Genomic DNA, 11865 nt, shown 5'->3' with positions numbered 1-11865 from the left:
TTTGAATTGGTGGCTGTTTTATAACTGAATACACAGAAATGATCTGATGAAGATCTAATTGATCTTCACACACATATAATAGATAATTAAAAACAAAAAGGAGGAGGAGGAGGATCACTAAGATTATGCCAGACAAAGCAGAAAATTCTCCACCAGTTGGTGGAGTGATAGATGAATCTCCCTGGGAAGGGAGGTGATAGATGAATCTCCCTGGGAAGGGAATTCAATAATTTTGGTGTCACAATCGAGAAGGAAGTTTCTCAGTTTGCTGTCCTTCTAGCCTCTGATGATGGGGCTCCTGATGCAAGTCCCCTGAAGATGATTGTCAGATAACTCATATGAGGGCAGGTGGTTCTTAAGGTATACAGGTTCCAGACCTCATAGGGCTTTAAAGGTCTGTAGCAGGTCCTTGAATTGGGCCTGGAGGCAGTCTGGAAGCCAGTATAGATGGAAGAAGACCAGAACGATACAGTTCTTACAGCCCACTCAAGACAGCACTCTTGCTGTAGCCTTCTGTACCAATCTTAGTTTCTGGACATTCTTCAAGGGGAGCCCCACTTAGAACACATTGCAGTAATTTAACCTAGATGTTACTGGGCCTTTACCACAGTGCCTAATCTTCCTGACTCAGAAAATGCTTCCGGTGGCTCACCAGTCAAGACTTGTGGAAGGCACCCTGACCAGCCCTGCCATCTTTTTATCCAAAAGGAGGCTGTGTCCAGCAACACCCCCAGATTGCAAACCTACTCTTTTAAGGGAAATACAGCCCCTCCAGAACAGAAGACACATGTAATTAACATGACATCTCTAGCAATGACGAACTACCCACTAGGAAAGCCTAGTCTATAGTCCCTGTCTTTGAGCTATTACTGCTGACACAGCCCTATAATCTGGGTAGAAAACCCTTCTGAATAATTCAGTTTTGCATAGTTTGCAGAAAGCCAGGAAAGTGGGAACTTTCCTGACCTGAGGATAATAAATAATGCATTTGTGAAAACTTTGCATGCATTCCTGAGAATATGAATCTGAATATATTATTTTTGTATAACTAGGTAGCTCTACATTTATTTTAAGATATATTATGATAATGATTATTGACAATTTGTTGTAAATATACTTGTATGTTGAGTTTTTCTCTGAATGTACTCTCTGTACTCTGCTTCCCTAAAAACAATTGTTTCCCTGAAACATTTTTTGCAAGCCCCCTTTAATAAATTTATGTGTAAGTAATGTTGATAATTGTGTAAATAATAGCTGAAACTCGAATTATCCTCTAATGTTGACTAATTTAGAGCCTAGGAGAAAACTCTGTCATTTGATGGCTCTTGAAACGTCATAGAAACATGCAAGAGGAAAGATTGCAATACTCTTTAATATTAGAGGGGCTCAGACACCCTTGTGAGAATATGTGGGTTGTCTGTCATACCCACTCTGAAAACTGAAACTGCTGAATAATTAAGGACCATAAAGACAGCTGGCATTAGTGACTATTTCTTTACTTCCATTTAATCATATAAATGATGAAAACATTGTGATAAGATGCCTATGATTATACTATGAAATCATTTCCAAAAAACAACTACTGCTACCTTTGAGCAAATCTGATTGGAACCCAACTGATTTGGCAACTTTCTGAGAGACAGATCTTGGATCTTTTTTTGCTGATCTTGATAACCTGTGAAGTAAGTTTGTCTTGAGCCATTGCCAACGTGGGTGTTATTGTATATTTCCATCATATATTTCCATTTGGCTTTTGCAGGACCTGAGGGAAATGGTATGTGAGGAAAAGCATCTAGATAACCAACTTTTTAAAAAAAAAATCAGGTTTGAAGGATACTGATGACAGCAGGCTCGTGTGTCCTGTCCCACCTAAAGCAGTTGTATGTGTATGTGTCCAAAGTGCTGAAGGTAGCATGAAGGCTACCATCTTTATCACCGTAGATCTTTCCCTCTAGCACTTTTCTCATTTTTAAATACTGGAATAACCCTATGTGGGAAGGGGAAAAACCTGCAGGAACAGATTTCATGGGTTAAAAATGGCCAGTCAAGTGACATGTTCAGCACCTCCCTCTTCTAAGTCTTTTCAAAACTTTATCTTGTACCCACAGTGAAGCTTTATCTAGCATTTATTTATTCAAATTATTTATGTCCTCCTACAGTCCTCCTACCTGCATGAAAAAGCCCTACTGAATAATTCAGTTTTTAATAGTTTGCAGAACACTAGGAGAATAGGGGTCTTCCTAACCTCGTCGGGCAAACCATTCCATAACATGGGGACCATCACAGAGAATGCATACGTATGATTTTGCCATTTGCAGGAGGCCCTGTTTAGATGAATGAAGCTGCCATGGCAGAGCATAGGGAGAAAGGCGGTCCTGTAGATATGAGAGACCAAGACCATGAAGGGCCTTGTGGTAGTTACAACCTTGAACGGAGCCTGGTAACTGATGGAGCCAATGGAGTGCTTGCAGAATTGGAGTAATATGCATGTTCTGCGTACCTCCTGATAATAACTGAGCTATGGCATTCTGCACCAACCGTAATCTCTGAGCTGGCTTCTCAAGGCCTTGACATCTCTACGTGCTCCACAGTCTTTTTAAAGTGATTTTCCATGATAAAGAACATGATGGAACTATGCATCTTACCTGCTCTGTATGTTTGTTTTACAGGTACCGATATTGCATGCCTTGTGCTGAACAGTGGGAAATGAATGGCTGTTGGTAGCATTAAGAACAGAAAATGAGGGGTGAGGGTAGTTAGGTGGTGATAGTCATGGAAGACAAGGAAGTGAGAGGTTACAGGGTCATCTCTTAGTTTTGTTTTATGAAGGATGGCCAAGAGTGGATGGTGTATAGTTCTTGAATATAGTGAAAAAATTGTGTCAGAAGAATCCTGTGCCCAGATATGGTCATTAGTTTAACTGGCCTGATTATGAGGGCAAGGAGTGGTATATAGTAGATTTGTGACTCAATGAATATGATAAAGGAAATTCTGTGACTTGCACTTCTTGTATATCGTTACACCACACGTTCAGTCCTACTACGTGATCTTTATCAATCTTTCCCTCAGTTGGTCTCTCTCTGTTTCCCTGCAGAGCTTTTAATCTAAGGCTGCCATCAGTATCAGCAAAAGGAAATTTTCCAACCAAAGATGGTGAAATCTTAGCTGCCTGGTCTTCAGATAACCTTACACTGGCGCTTCTTTAAACTGATCTTCTCATTGCTGAGAAGGAGTGGGCCTGCCCAAGAAGGCTCTGAATGGTAGAGTATATCCTCCACAGAACTGGGGGCTTTCAAAGAGCTGAGCACATTGCAGGGGAGCTGTGGATTGTGTAGTTGAGCCCTCAGTACTCACAGAAAGTACATTGCTAATGCTGCATTTATTATTAAATATTATTAAATATGCTCAAGAAACAAAAAGATGCCAATTGGCTCTTATGAGATACATCTTAACCTCCATTTACTTGCAATATTCCCCCAACAAGACCTAAAATTAATACCTTCTGAGTCAGATGTCTAAAATTAAAATGCCAAGGATAGAAGATCAAGATGTGCCATCAGATGGCTTTTAAATTGTTCCAGCATGTTATTAAAGAGTTAGTGAGTTATGATACCACAGAGTATGTTAATCTGATTCGGAATGTGAATGTGCATCTGAATAAATTCTTTTACTAAAATTCTTTTACTCAGTTCTTTTACTCAAATAAGTTGTGATATGATATAAAAAGGAGATTTACAATATGAGGCAAGACATGTTTTTGGTTTACATACCCAGCTTCCTGTGCATGTGAGTCCATCATGCAAAGACCTTGCAAATAGGAGCATAACCATTCAGACATCAAGTTACTGGGTTCAATTCAAAGTTTTGGCTATCACATACAAAGCCCTTCAAGGACCTTGGTCCTTTATATCTACAGGACTGCCTCTCTCCCTATGCTCCATCATAGCAGCTTCACTCATCAGAACAGGGCCTTCTGTAGATCACATGCTGCAAATGGGCAAAATCAACAGCTGCCTGTATGCATGCATTTGCTGTTGTGGTTCCCACCTTATGGAATGGCCTACCCGATGAAGTTAGGAGTGCTCCCACTTTCCTAGCTTTCCATGAACTCTGCAAAACTGAATTATTCAAGAGGGCTCTTTTACATAGGTAGAAAGGCTGTACTGTAAGGAAATGGTTCAAGCAGATGCCTTGGTCAAGAGATAGGAAGGGACTGAGACTATACTGTGTACTGTTTGTTGCTTTAAGCATGTTCCTACTGGGTAGTTTCTGTATCGTTTAATACAGGGCTGGATCTAGGGTTGCCGGCACCCAGGGCAACCTAAGTCTGGCCCCTCGTGCATGCGCAGAGTGTGCACGCTCCCGGAACTGCATAATGACGTCACCTCCGTGATGTCATCATGCAGTGTGGCACGTGCTGCCCCGCATCAAGCTGGGTGCCCCGGCACGCCACGGAGTTGGCGGAGGCAGCGTTGGGGGCTGGGAAGCCATCCGCACCATTTGCCTGCCCCATAGGAAAGGGGGTGGCCAGCCACCCCCTGTCCTACGGGGCAGGCAAAAGGCAGCACAGGGGGCTGGGAGGCTACCCGCACACTCCTGGCGGCTGGCAGCTGCGCCCAGTGTCCCCTCCTCGGTGGCACCAGGGGCAAACTACCCCCCCTCGATCCGGCCCTGGTTTAATATGTCAGGTTTAATTGCTTATGCCATGTTTCAGCTCTATATCAGATTTCTGCTTGTTTTGAAATCTCTGCAAATTTGTATTTGTGTATCCTATTGCATTGTTTATTGAATATTCTTGCTGTTGATTCTATTGACTTCTACTGTGCAATCCACGTTGTGTCTCAGTGAGAAATGAGGACAATAAATGATATGAATAAATAATGTAAATAAATAAATGCTATATGAAGTTTCCTTGTAGGGTACAAGTGTCTGCAAATAGCAAATGACAAAGCAGAAACTGAAAACTTAGAAGAAAATTAATGAGACCCCCACTTTATTATCTATATCTGCAAATCTTATCTTGTGAAATATCTGGTCTGTGGATACCAGCATCCTAAGAAGCACATTAGTTTACAGGGACCCAGTCTTGGCTGGAGGAAGACCATTCATCCTGACAGTGAGATCTGAAACAGACATTTGTAAAAAATTAAAACCTCACTTTCCTGACTAAAAATGTTAAATTTCAAACAGGGTTTGGACTGCCAAGGCAAGGGAAGATTTTTTTAAAAAGTTGATGGGCAATGGGGAGAAAAAGAAGGGAAACAACTGGGGCTTTAAGAATACTTGAAATAAGAGATATCCTTCACTTCTCCTAAATCTGCATTATTCTGCAATATAAAATTATGCATGAAAATAACAGGTATTCTTGAAACAAGAGGTCATGAACCAGCTCAAGCTTTGTCCCACTAATTTCATTGGAACTTGAAAATCCTTAACTGGATTTATGCCAGAATATCAAAGCAACTCCGCCTTCCCTTTTAGAGTTGAAGGGTGATAGAATCACAGGATTGCCAGTCTCCAGTTAAAAAAACAGTGCAGCCTGACCTTTTGGGGGCAGGTTTTCTTGGAACTGACACCATATTCCAGGCAATTCTTAAAGTGGTGTGGGAGTGACATTGTACTGTAGTAAATGGCCTGTTCTCCCATGTCCCCACCCCCTGGTCTCCACTCGGCATAGTTTAAATATATATACTCTGCAAGTATCTCTGTTAATCATGTTTTGAAAAATGTGGTAGCACATCGTAAATCCTATAGGAGTAGAACAAACCAGTTAAAGAAAAGAAGCCATTATTGTACTATCTTAATTCCTTGAAAATACATTGTCTATTTCTATTTTAAGACCATTACCATAACTTGTGGCCTGCACAATGGCTGCATATTTCCAGTAGAAGCTGGCACACTGGGTAAGAGACATGCCCGTCATTATGGAAGGGCATCCCAGTGACATTCTAAAAGGAACAAATGCTGTATGTTAAAGCAGTAGACATATTCTTCATAAGCAAGTGGAAACAGAGCTGTGTAAGAGTATCAGATTGTGTTGTCTTAAATAATATCGGTGTAAAGTGTTACTTTGTAGTGGCTTCTGAATCCCAAATCTATGATGCACTGCATAATACCAGCATGTTTAATGTGTGCTGCATATGACAAGAAATGCTCTAGTCCCAGGCATTATGTAAAACATTTAATTTGAATACATCTATCCAGGGCTTTTTTTCAGCTGGAACATGGTGGAACAGAGTTCCAGCACCTCTTGAAAAGGGTCACATGGCCAGTGGCCCCACCCCCTGAGCTCCAGACAGAGACAGAGAAGAGTTTAGATTGCCCTCCGCGCCAGCGGCACGGAGGGCAATCTAAACTCCTCTCTGTCTGGAGATCAGGGGGCGGGGCCACTGGTCAAGTGACCATTTTCACCAAGGGCAATTTAAACTTTTAAAAAACTCCCCCCTTGTTCCAGCTGACCCAAAGTGGCGTCATTGTACAGTCCTGAGTTCCACCACTGAGTTCTACCACCTCTTTTCCCAGAAAAAAACCCCTGCATCTATCAAATTATTGAAATTGGAATCAGTGAAGCCTACTCATAGATGTGTGGGCAAACACTATAACATGCTCCATTTCCTTCAAACTCTAGCCAAAAATGGGTCTGCACAGCATGTAATTAGATCTGTTCCACTTGGCATTTTGGTAAGTTTTCACTGATAGATTTACTGCCAACTTTGACCACAGAGGCAAATATTAGTAAAACAAACCCATAATTATTTTGCAGACACATATCATGACAGAGTTACAATTGTTCATCTAGATCCCATTGATCCAGTTTGGTGTTCTGGATCACTTTTAATTTAGGCAGTCTGAACATGAATATATGCCTTAACTGCAATGATGTGAAGCAAGCATTTGTACAATAATAGCACTTGATACATGCAAATAGGTACAGCTAAGTGACTCTACTTTTTTTTGTCATTCAGCCTCCTTTGAAATTCTATTCTAATCCTTCAAACTCCTGTTAACATTCAAATAAGTAGTGATAAATGTCAATAATTGTTATTTGGAAAAAAAAGTATATGTTCCCGTACCCCAAATGAAACCTGGTCAAATGCTCCATGCTGTTCAAATGAATGGTGAGTTATACAGTATGTGTGATATCAGAGAATTTGGTTCACACCTTGTCAATTACACTAACCTTTCTGCAGCATAGAAGGAAACTTTCCCTAAGAGTCTAAGTAGAGGGGTCTGGACATGAGAGTCTGGACATGTTTTTCATCTCTACCTTTCTTTTAAATAAAAGGAACAAGACCAGAACTGCATGATTGCACCAGAAAGCAACCTGAATCTCCCAGAAAAACTTCACACATTCCTGCTGCATGCCGTGCCAACTCCTGTGGGCCTCCTCTGGACAACTTGTCCTCCTACTGCTCTTCCATTGTACCAAAGGTGTTGAAAAAACTTGAATGTTTACTGATTTAAAAATGGAATCATACTCTCTAACATATGATAAACACACTATATGAAGGTTGCAATCATTTGCATGCTTACTTGCAAGTAAGAACCACATGAATAATGAAAGTTACATTTCCTACAAAGAGGATCAGCTGAATACATTTAAAAATCTGTGTCAATGAAATCATTTGCCATTTTGAAATATTATTATATGTATATATTATAATATTTATAAACTAATTATTTATTTATGTTTATGATAAAGTAAGAAGGAAAGAAAATGCTAGGCTGGAATTGAGGAAAAAAGAAATTTTTATAAGTTCTTGTAGAGGTCTTGTGTTGACAGTATGCTTATATATTGGAAGCATTGATATATTTTTAACTTTTATTAAATTTTCTATCTTAAAAAAAAACCATTCACTTGTCCACCTCCCATACCATGCACCTGCATGTACTGGCATTGTGAAGCCTACTGTCTCCCACAAGCCACCAGTAACCTCTTCCTCTCCCCTGTCCCACCTTGGTTAAGGAGGAATTTGGAGTGGCATTATTAGTTAGGGAAGTGTCCTATTTAACTTAGTGGAAATCTAAATAAATATGGATAGGATCCAGCTTTAAGACTGAAAATTTAGCACTTTCACTTGTACAACCATGATCATTGGCTGCAGCAAAAATAAATAGGAGTTTTGTATCACCAAAGAGAAAAACGACTGTTGGTTTCCAGCTCTTCCTTGGATGGTTTTTATTCTAGCCTAAACCTTCACATAGTCTAGTCTGTCAAATGTGTTACCAACTTCCCTCAGCTAATTTTTCTATCAGATTAGATAATCATGGAATACCCAGGACATTTTAAAAGTATCACCTTCATTACTCATGTTTATTAGCAAACAAAAAATGATGACAATTTCTCTCACCACTCTAACATAGCAAGAAGATGGATATGATAGGTTGGTAATGGTCATGGGGTATTTTATTTTTACCAGAATGTATTTAATTTTATTTTCAAACCATTTAATCAGGTCTGAAATGCCTTGGTACATTGTATAATATTAATAACTTTTCCTACAAATTAATCATGAATAGAGATGGGCATGAACCAAAATACAAACTAAAGTTCATCACGAACCAGGCTGGTTCATGGTTTGCGAACCAGCTGTTCATCAGAGCCCTTTTCTGACAAACTGCCACAAACTTTAGGGCAGTTAGTTTGGTTCATTTTTTGGTTCATCACTGCAGACAGCCTTGTCCTGACCATAGACATACCCATCTCTCTTGCTCATGGGCACAAAAAAGATGGAGGGTGGAGGAAGGGAAATGGCTCCTTTTCCAAAATCTTACATCACTTCATTTCTGATCAAACCTAGCCCTGGCCCTTACTCTTATTTGGGAATCTTGGACTCAAACTTGCACTCACATAAATGAGATTGTTTTTGAAGCAGGTGTTCAAAGGGGAAAAATATAAAATATGATGACGTTTACCACTCAGCTATTCAACCATGAGCTCTTGATCCTTCCTTCAGGAAGGCCAGCAGCAGACTGCATGGCTGATTGAAAGATAAAGCAGGCAATTGTGTTTTACATGTGGTTGAGCAAGCACCTGTAAGATTTTAAAAGGATGTATGCAGGTGAAAACCAGAAGACAAATGCTATCATAAATAAAGAATTATTGTGATGTAAGGCATTAGACTAGCACCAGGGAAACCCAGATTTAAGTCCACTCAGTCATAAACCTCTCAGGTAACATAGGCCAGTCCCTGTCAGCATAATTTGCCAAACAGGCTGGAAGGACTAAATGGTAAAAGGAGATGCCAGGGATTAAATCTGGGGCCTTCTGCATTCCAAGCAGATGTTAGGATTGTCAAATCCCAAATAACTCAGAAGAAACTCAAAATGAAGAAACTGAACAGGCAAAGGGGTACTGAAATTGCACTGATATTGCAGTGAGATCAGTATGGCTGTGCATAGACTGGAATAAATGAGGAGTAGATGTGATAAGACCTTCCCCTTGGTTTCTGAGGCTTTAAGAAGATTATGACTTTCCAAGATTTTTCAGTCAAGAACATTTTTTTAAAAACCTGATATCCCCTCTCCCCCAAGATAAGTACATTTCTGGGCATTCAGTTTTTACCCATCGTGATGATGAAGTGAACATACAAAATGCTTGAAACTCTATGCGTGGTTCCTGAATATAATGGAGAATTTGCGTTGGAAGAAGTCTGAACCCAGATATGGTCATTAGTTTAACTGGCCTACTGCATGATCTTTATCTCCCTCAGTTGGTCTCTCTCTCTCTCTCTCTCTCTCTCTCTCTCTCTCTGTTTCCCTGCACAGATTTTAATCTAAGGCCGCCATCAGTATCAGCTAAAAGAAATTTTCCAACCAATGATGGTGAAATCTTAGTTTCATCATTATGATTTTTCCACCTGTGAAATTCTAAAACATCCATAATTTCTCTCGCCTTCCATTGCATTTATGAATCCTTGGACATAGAAAGAGATTGTTGTTGTCATCAGACTCAAATATTATGGAATTACTTGTTCAGCCCCACAAACCCATCAAACACAAGAATACTTGATGTTAAACTGGCATGCAGCTGAATCCAATTTGAGATTAGGCAGAAATAAATCCCAGACTGATCAAGTAAGTCTGACTTCAAGGTAAGTGTCCATACTAACACCACCTTCTGCCACTGAGGACTTAAGTTGTCCAAAATGCCCATATCTTGACATATGATATTTGCAACTCACATCTTATAGTTTATATCATAACTACTGTATCTGATACCACTTGAACAAAACTTTCTAAAGGATAAGGAAAATAACACTCCATCTGAAATGGAAGTCTTTTAAAATATTCTGACAGTTTGAAGAAGAAGAAGAGGAATGTGCTGTTCAGTCACAAACAGCTCATGGCAACCTTGTCAATGGAGTATACCAGGCAAGAGTGGTGGTTTGCCATTGCCTTCCTCCACACAGAAACTCCCCTCTTCCTTGGTGGTCTCTCCGCTGTGTATTGGCCATGGCCAACCTTGTTTAGCTTCAAAGGTCTAGAAAGTTCAGGCTAAGGTGGACTATTCAAGCTGCAGTTTAGTTCAGCTTCCTACAAGTGATGTAATATCCCTATGCTTTGCTATAAGGCAATGCTGTTGAAAGGGATGTCCACATGTTTCTCAAAAAAAATCATTGCCAATAATGGTCAAAATTGGCAAAATAATGGGGAAGCATGAAAAAATAACTGTATTATATTATTGTTAAATATAGCCATTCAATTCACACAGATGTACCACTCAATCCATTCTACTTATAAGAAGGTATGCCTCTTCCTAAGGATGCTCCAAGTCACACAGTAGACCTGGGGGCACATTCCTCCATAGACCTGGGGACATTCATAGACCCAACAGTTTATTCCACGGGGAGCTTTGGATTGTATGAAGAAGCCCTGGCTGCACAGTGCAGATGAATTGCTAATGCTGTATTTATTATTTAATATAATGAAGACAGATTTAATATTATCATTTAATATGATGAAGAAAGAGATGTCATTTAGCTCCTAGGAGTTGCATCTTAACTTCCATTCACTTGCAATATCTCCACTGCCCCCTTCCCAACAACACCCACAATTAACATCTTCTGAGCCAGATAGAAAAAATTAAAATGCCAACAATAGAGAATCAAGATTTATTTTTATCCATGACCTGGATGGCCCACGCTGTCCTGATCTTGTCTGATCTTGACAGCTATGCAGGGTCAGCCCTGGTTAGTACTTGGATGGGAGATCACCAAGGAAGTCCAGGGCCACTATGCATAGGTATGCAATGGTAAACCACTTCTGAATGCCTCTTGCCTTGAAAACTCCAACAGGGGTTGCCATGTCAGCTGTGACTTGATGGCGCTTTCGACCACAATTTGTTTAAACATTTGTATGCTGCTTTTTTACACAAATAAGGTCCCCAATGTGCCGAGCATTTAAAACATTTAGAATGTTTAAATTTAAAACATTTCTAATCTATTTAAATTTAAATCAACATTTTAAATAGTATAAAATAATTCAATTAAACACACATACACAAACACAACACTAAGAACAATAATGGAAACTGGGGTATTCCAAATGAACTCTAACTGGAAGAAGCAAAAACTCTCGAGAGTGCCAAAATCAAAAGGAACAACCAAAAGCTCTCGTCTGGAACAGTAAATCACTATTAAATGAATAAGCTACAATGTAATATACTCTGTTTCTCAATTCATTCAACATATATCAAAATACAACTGGTAACTATATACATACAAAGGTCTTAGAGGAACCACCAAGAAGGAAATAGACAGCGCGGGGGTGGGGGGTGGGGCAGATGAATCTCCCTGGGGAGGAGGTCCCAAAATTTGGTGCCACAACCAAGGAGGTCCTTTCTCAGGTTGCCACCCATCTAGA

The sequence above is a fragment of the Eublepharis macularius genome, chromosome 4 (genome assembly GCF_028583425.1).
Source record: "Eublepharis macularius isolate TG4126 chromosome 4, MPM_Emac_v1.0, whole genome shotgun sequence".
NCBI lineage: Eukaryota > Metazoa > Chordata > Lepidosauria > Squamata > Eublepharidae > Eublepharis > Eublepharis macularius.
This window is presented reverse-complemented; position numbering follows the sequence as displayed.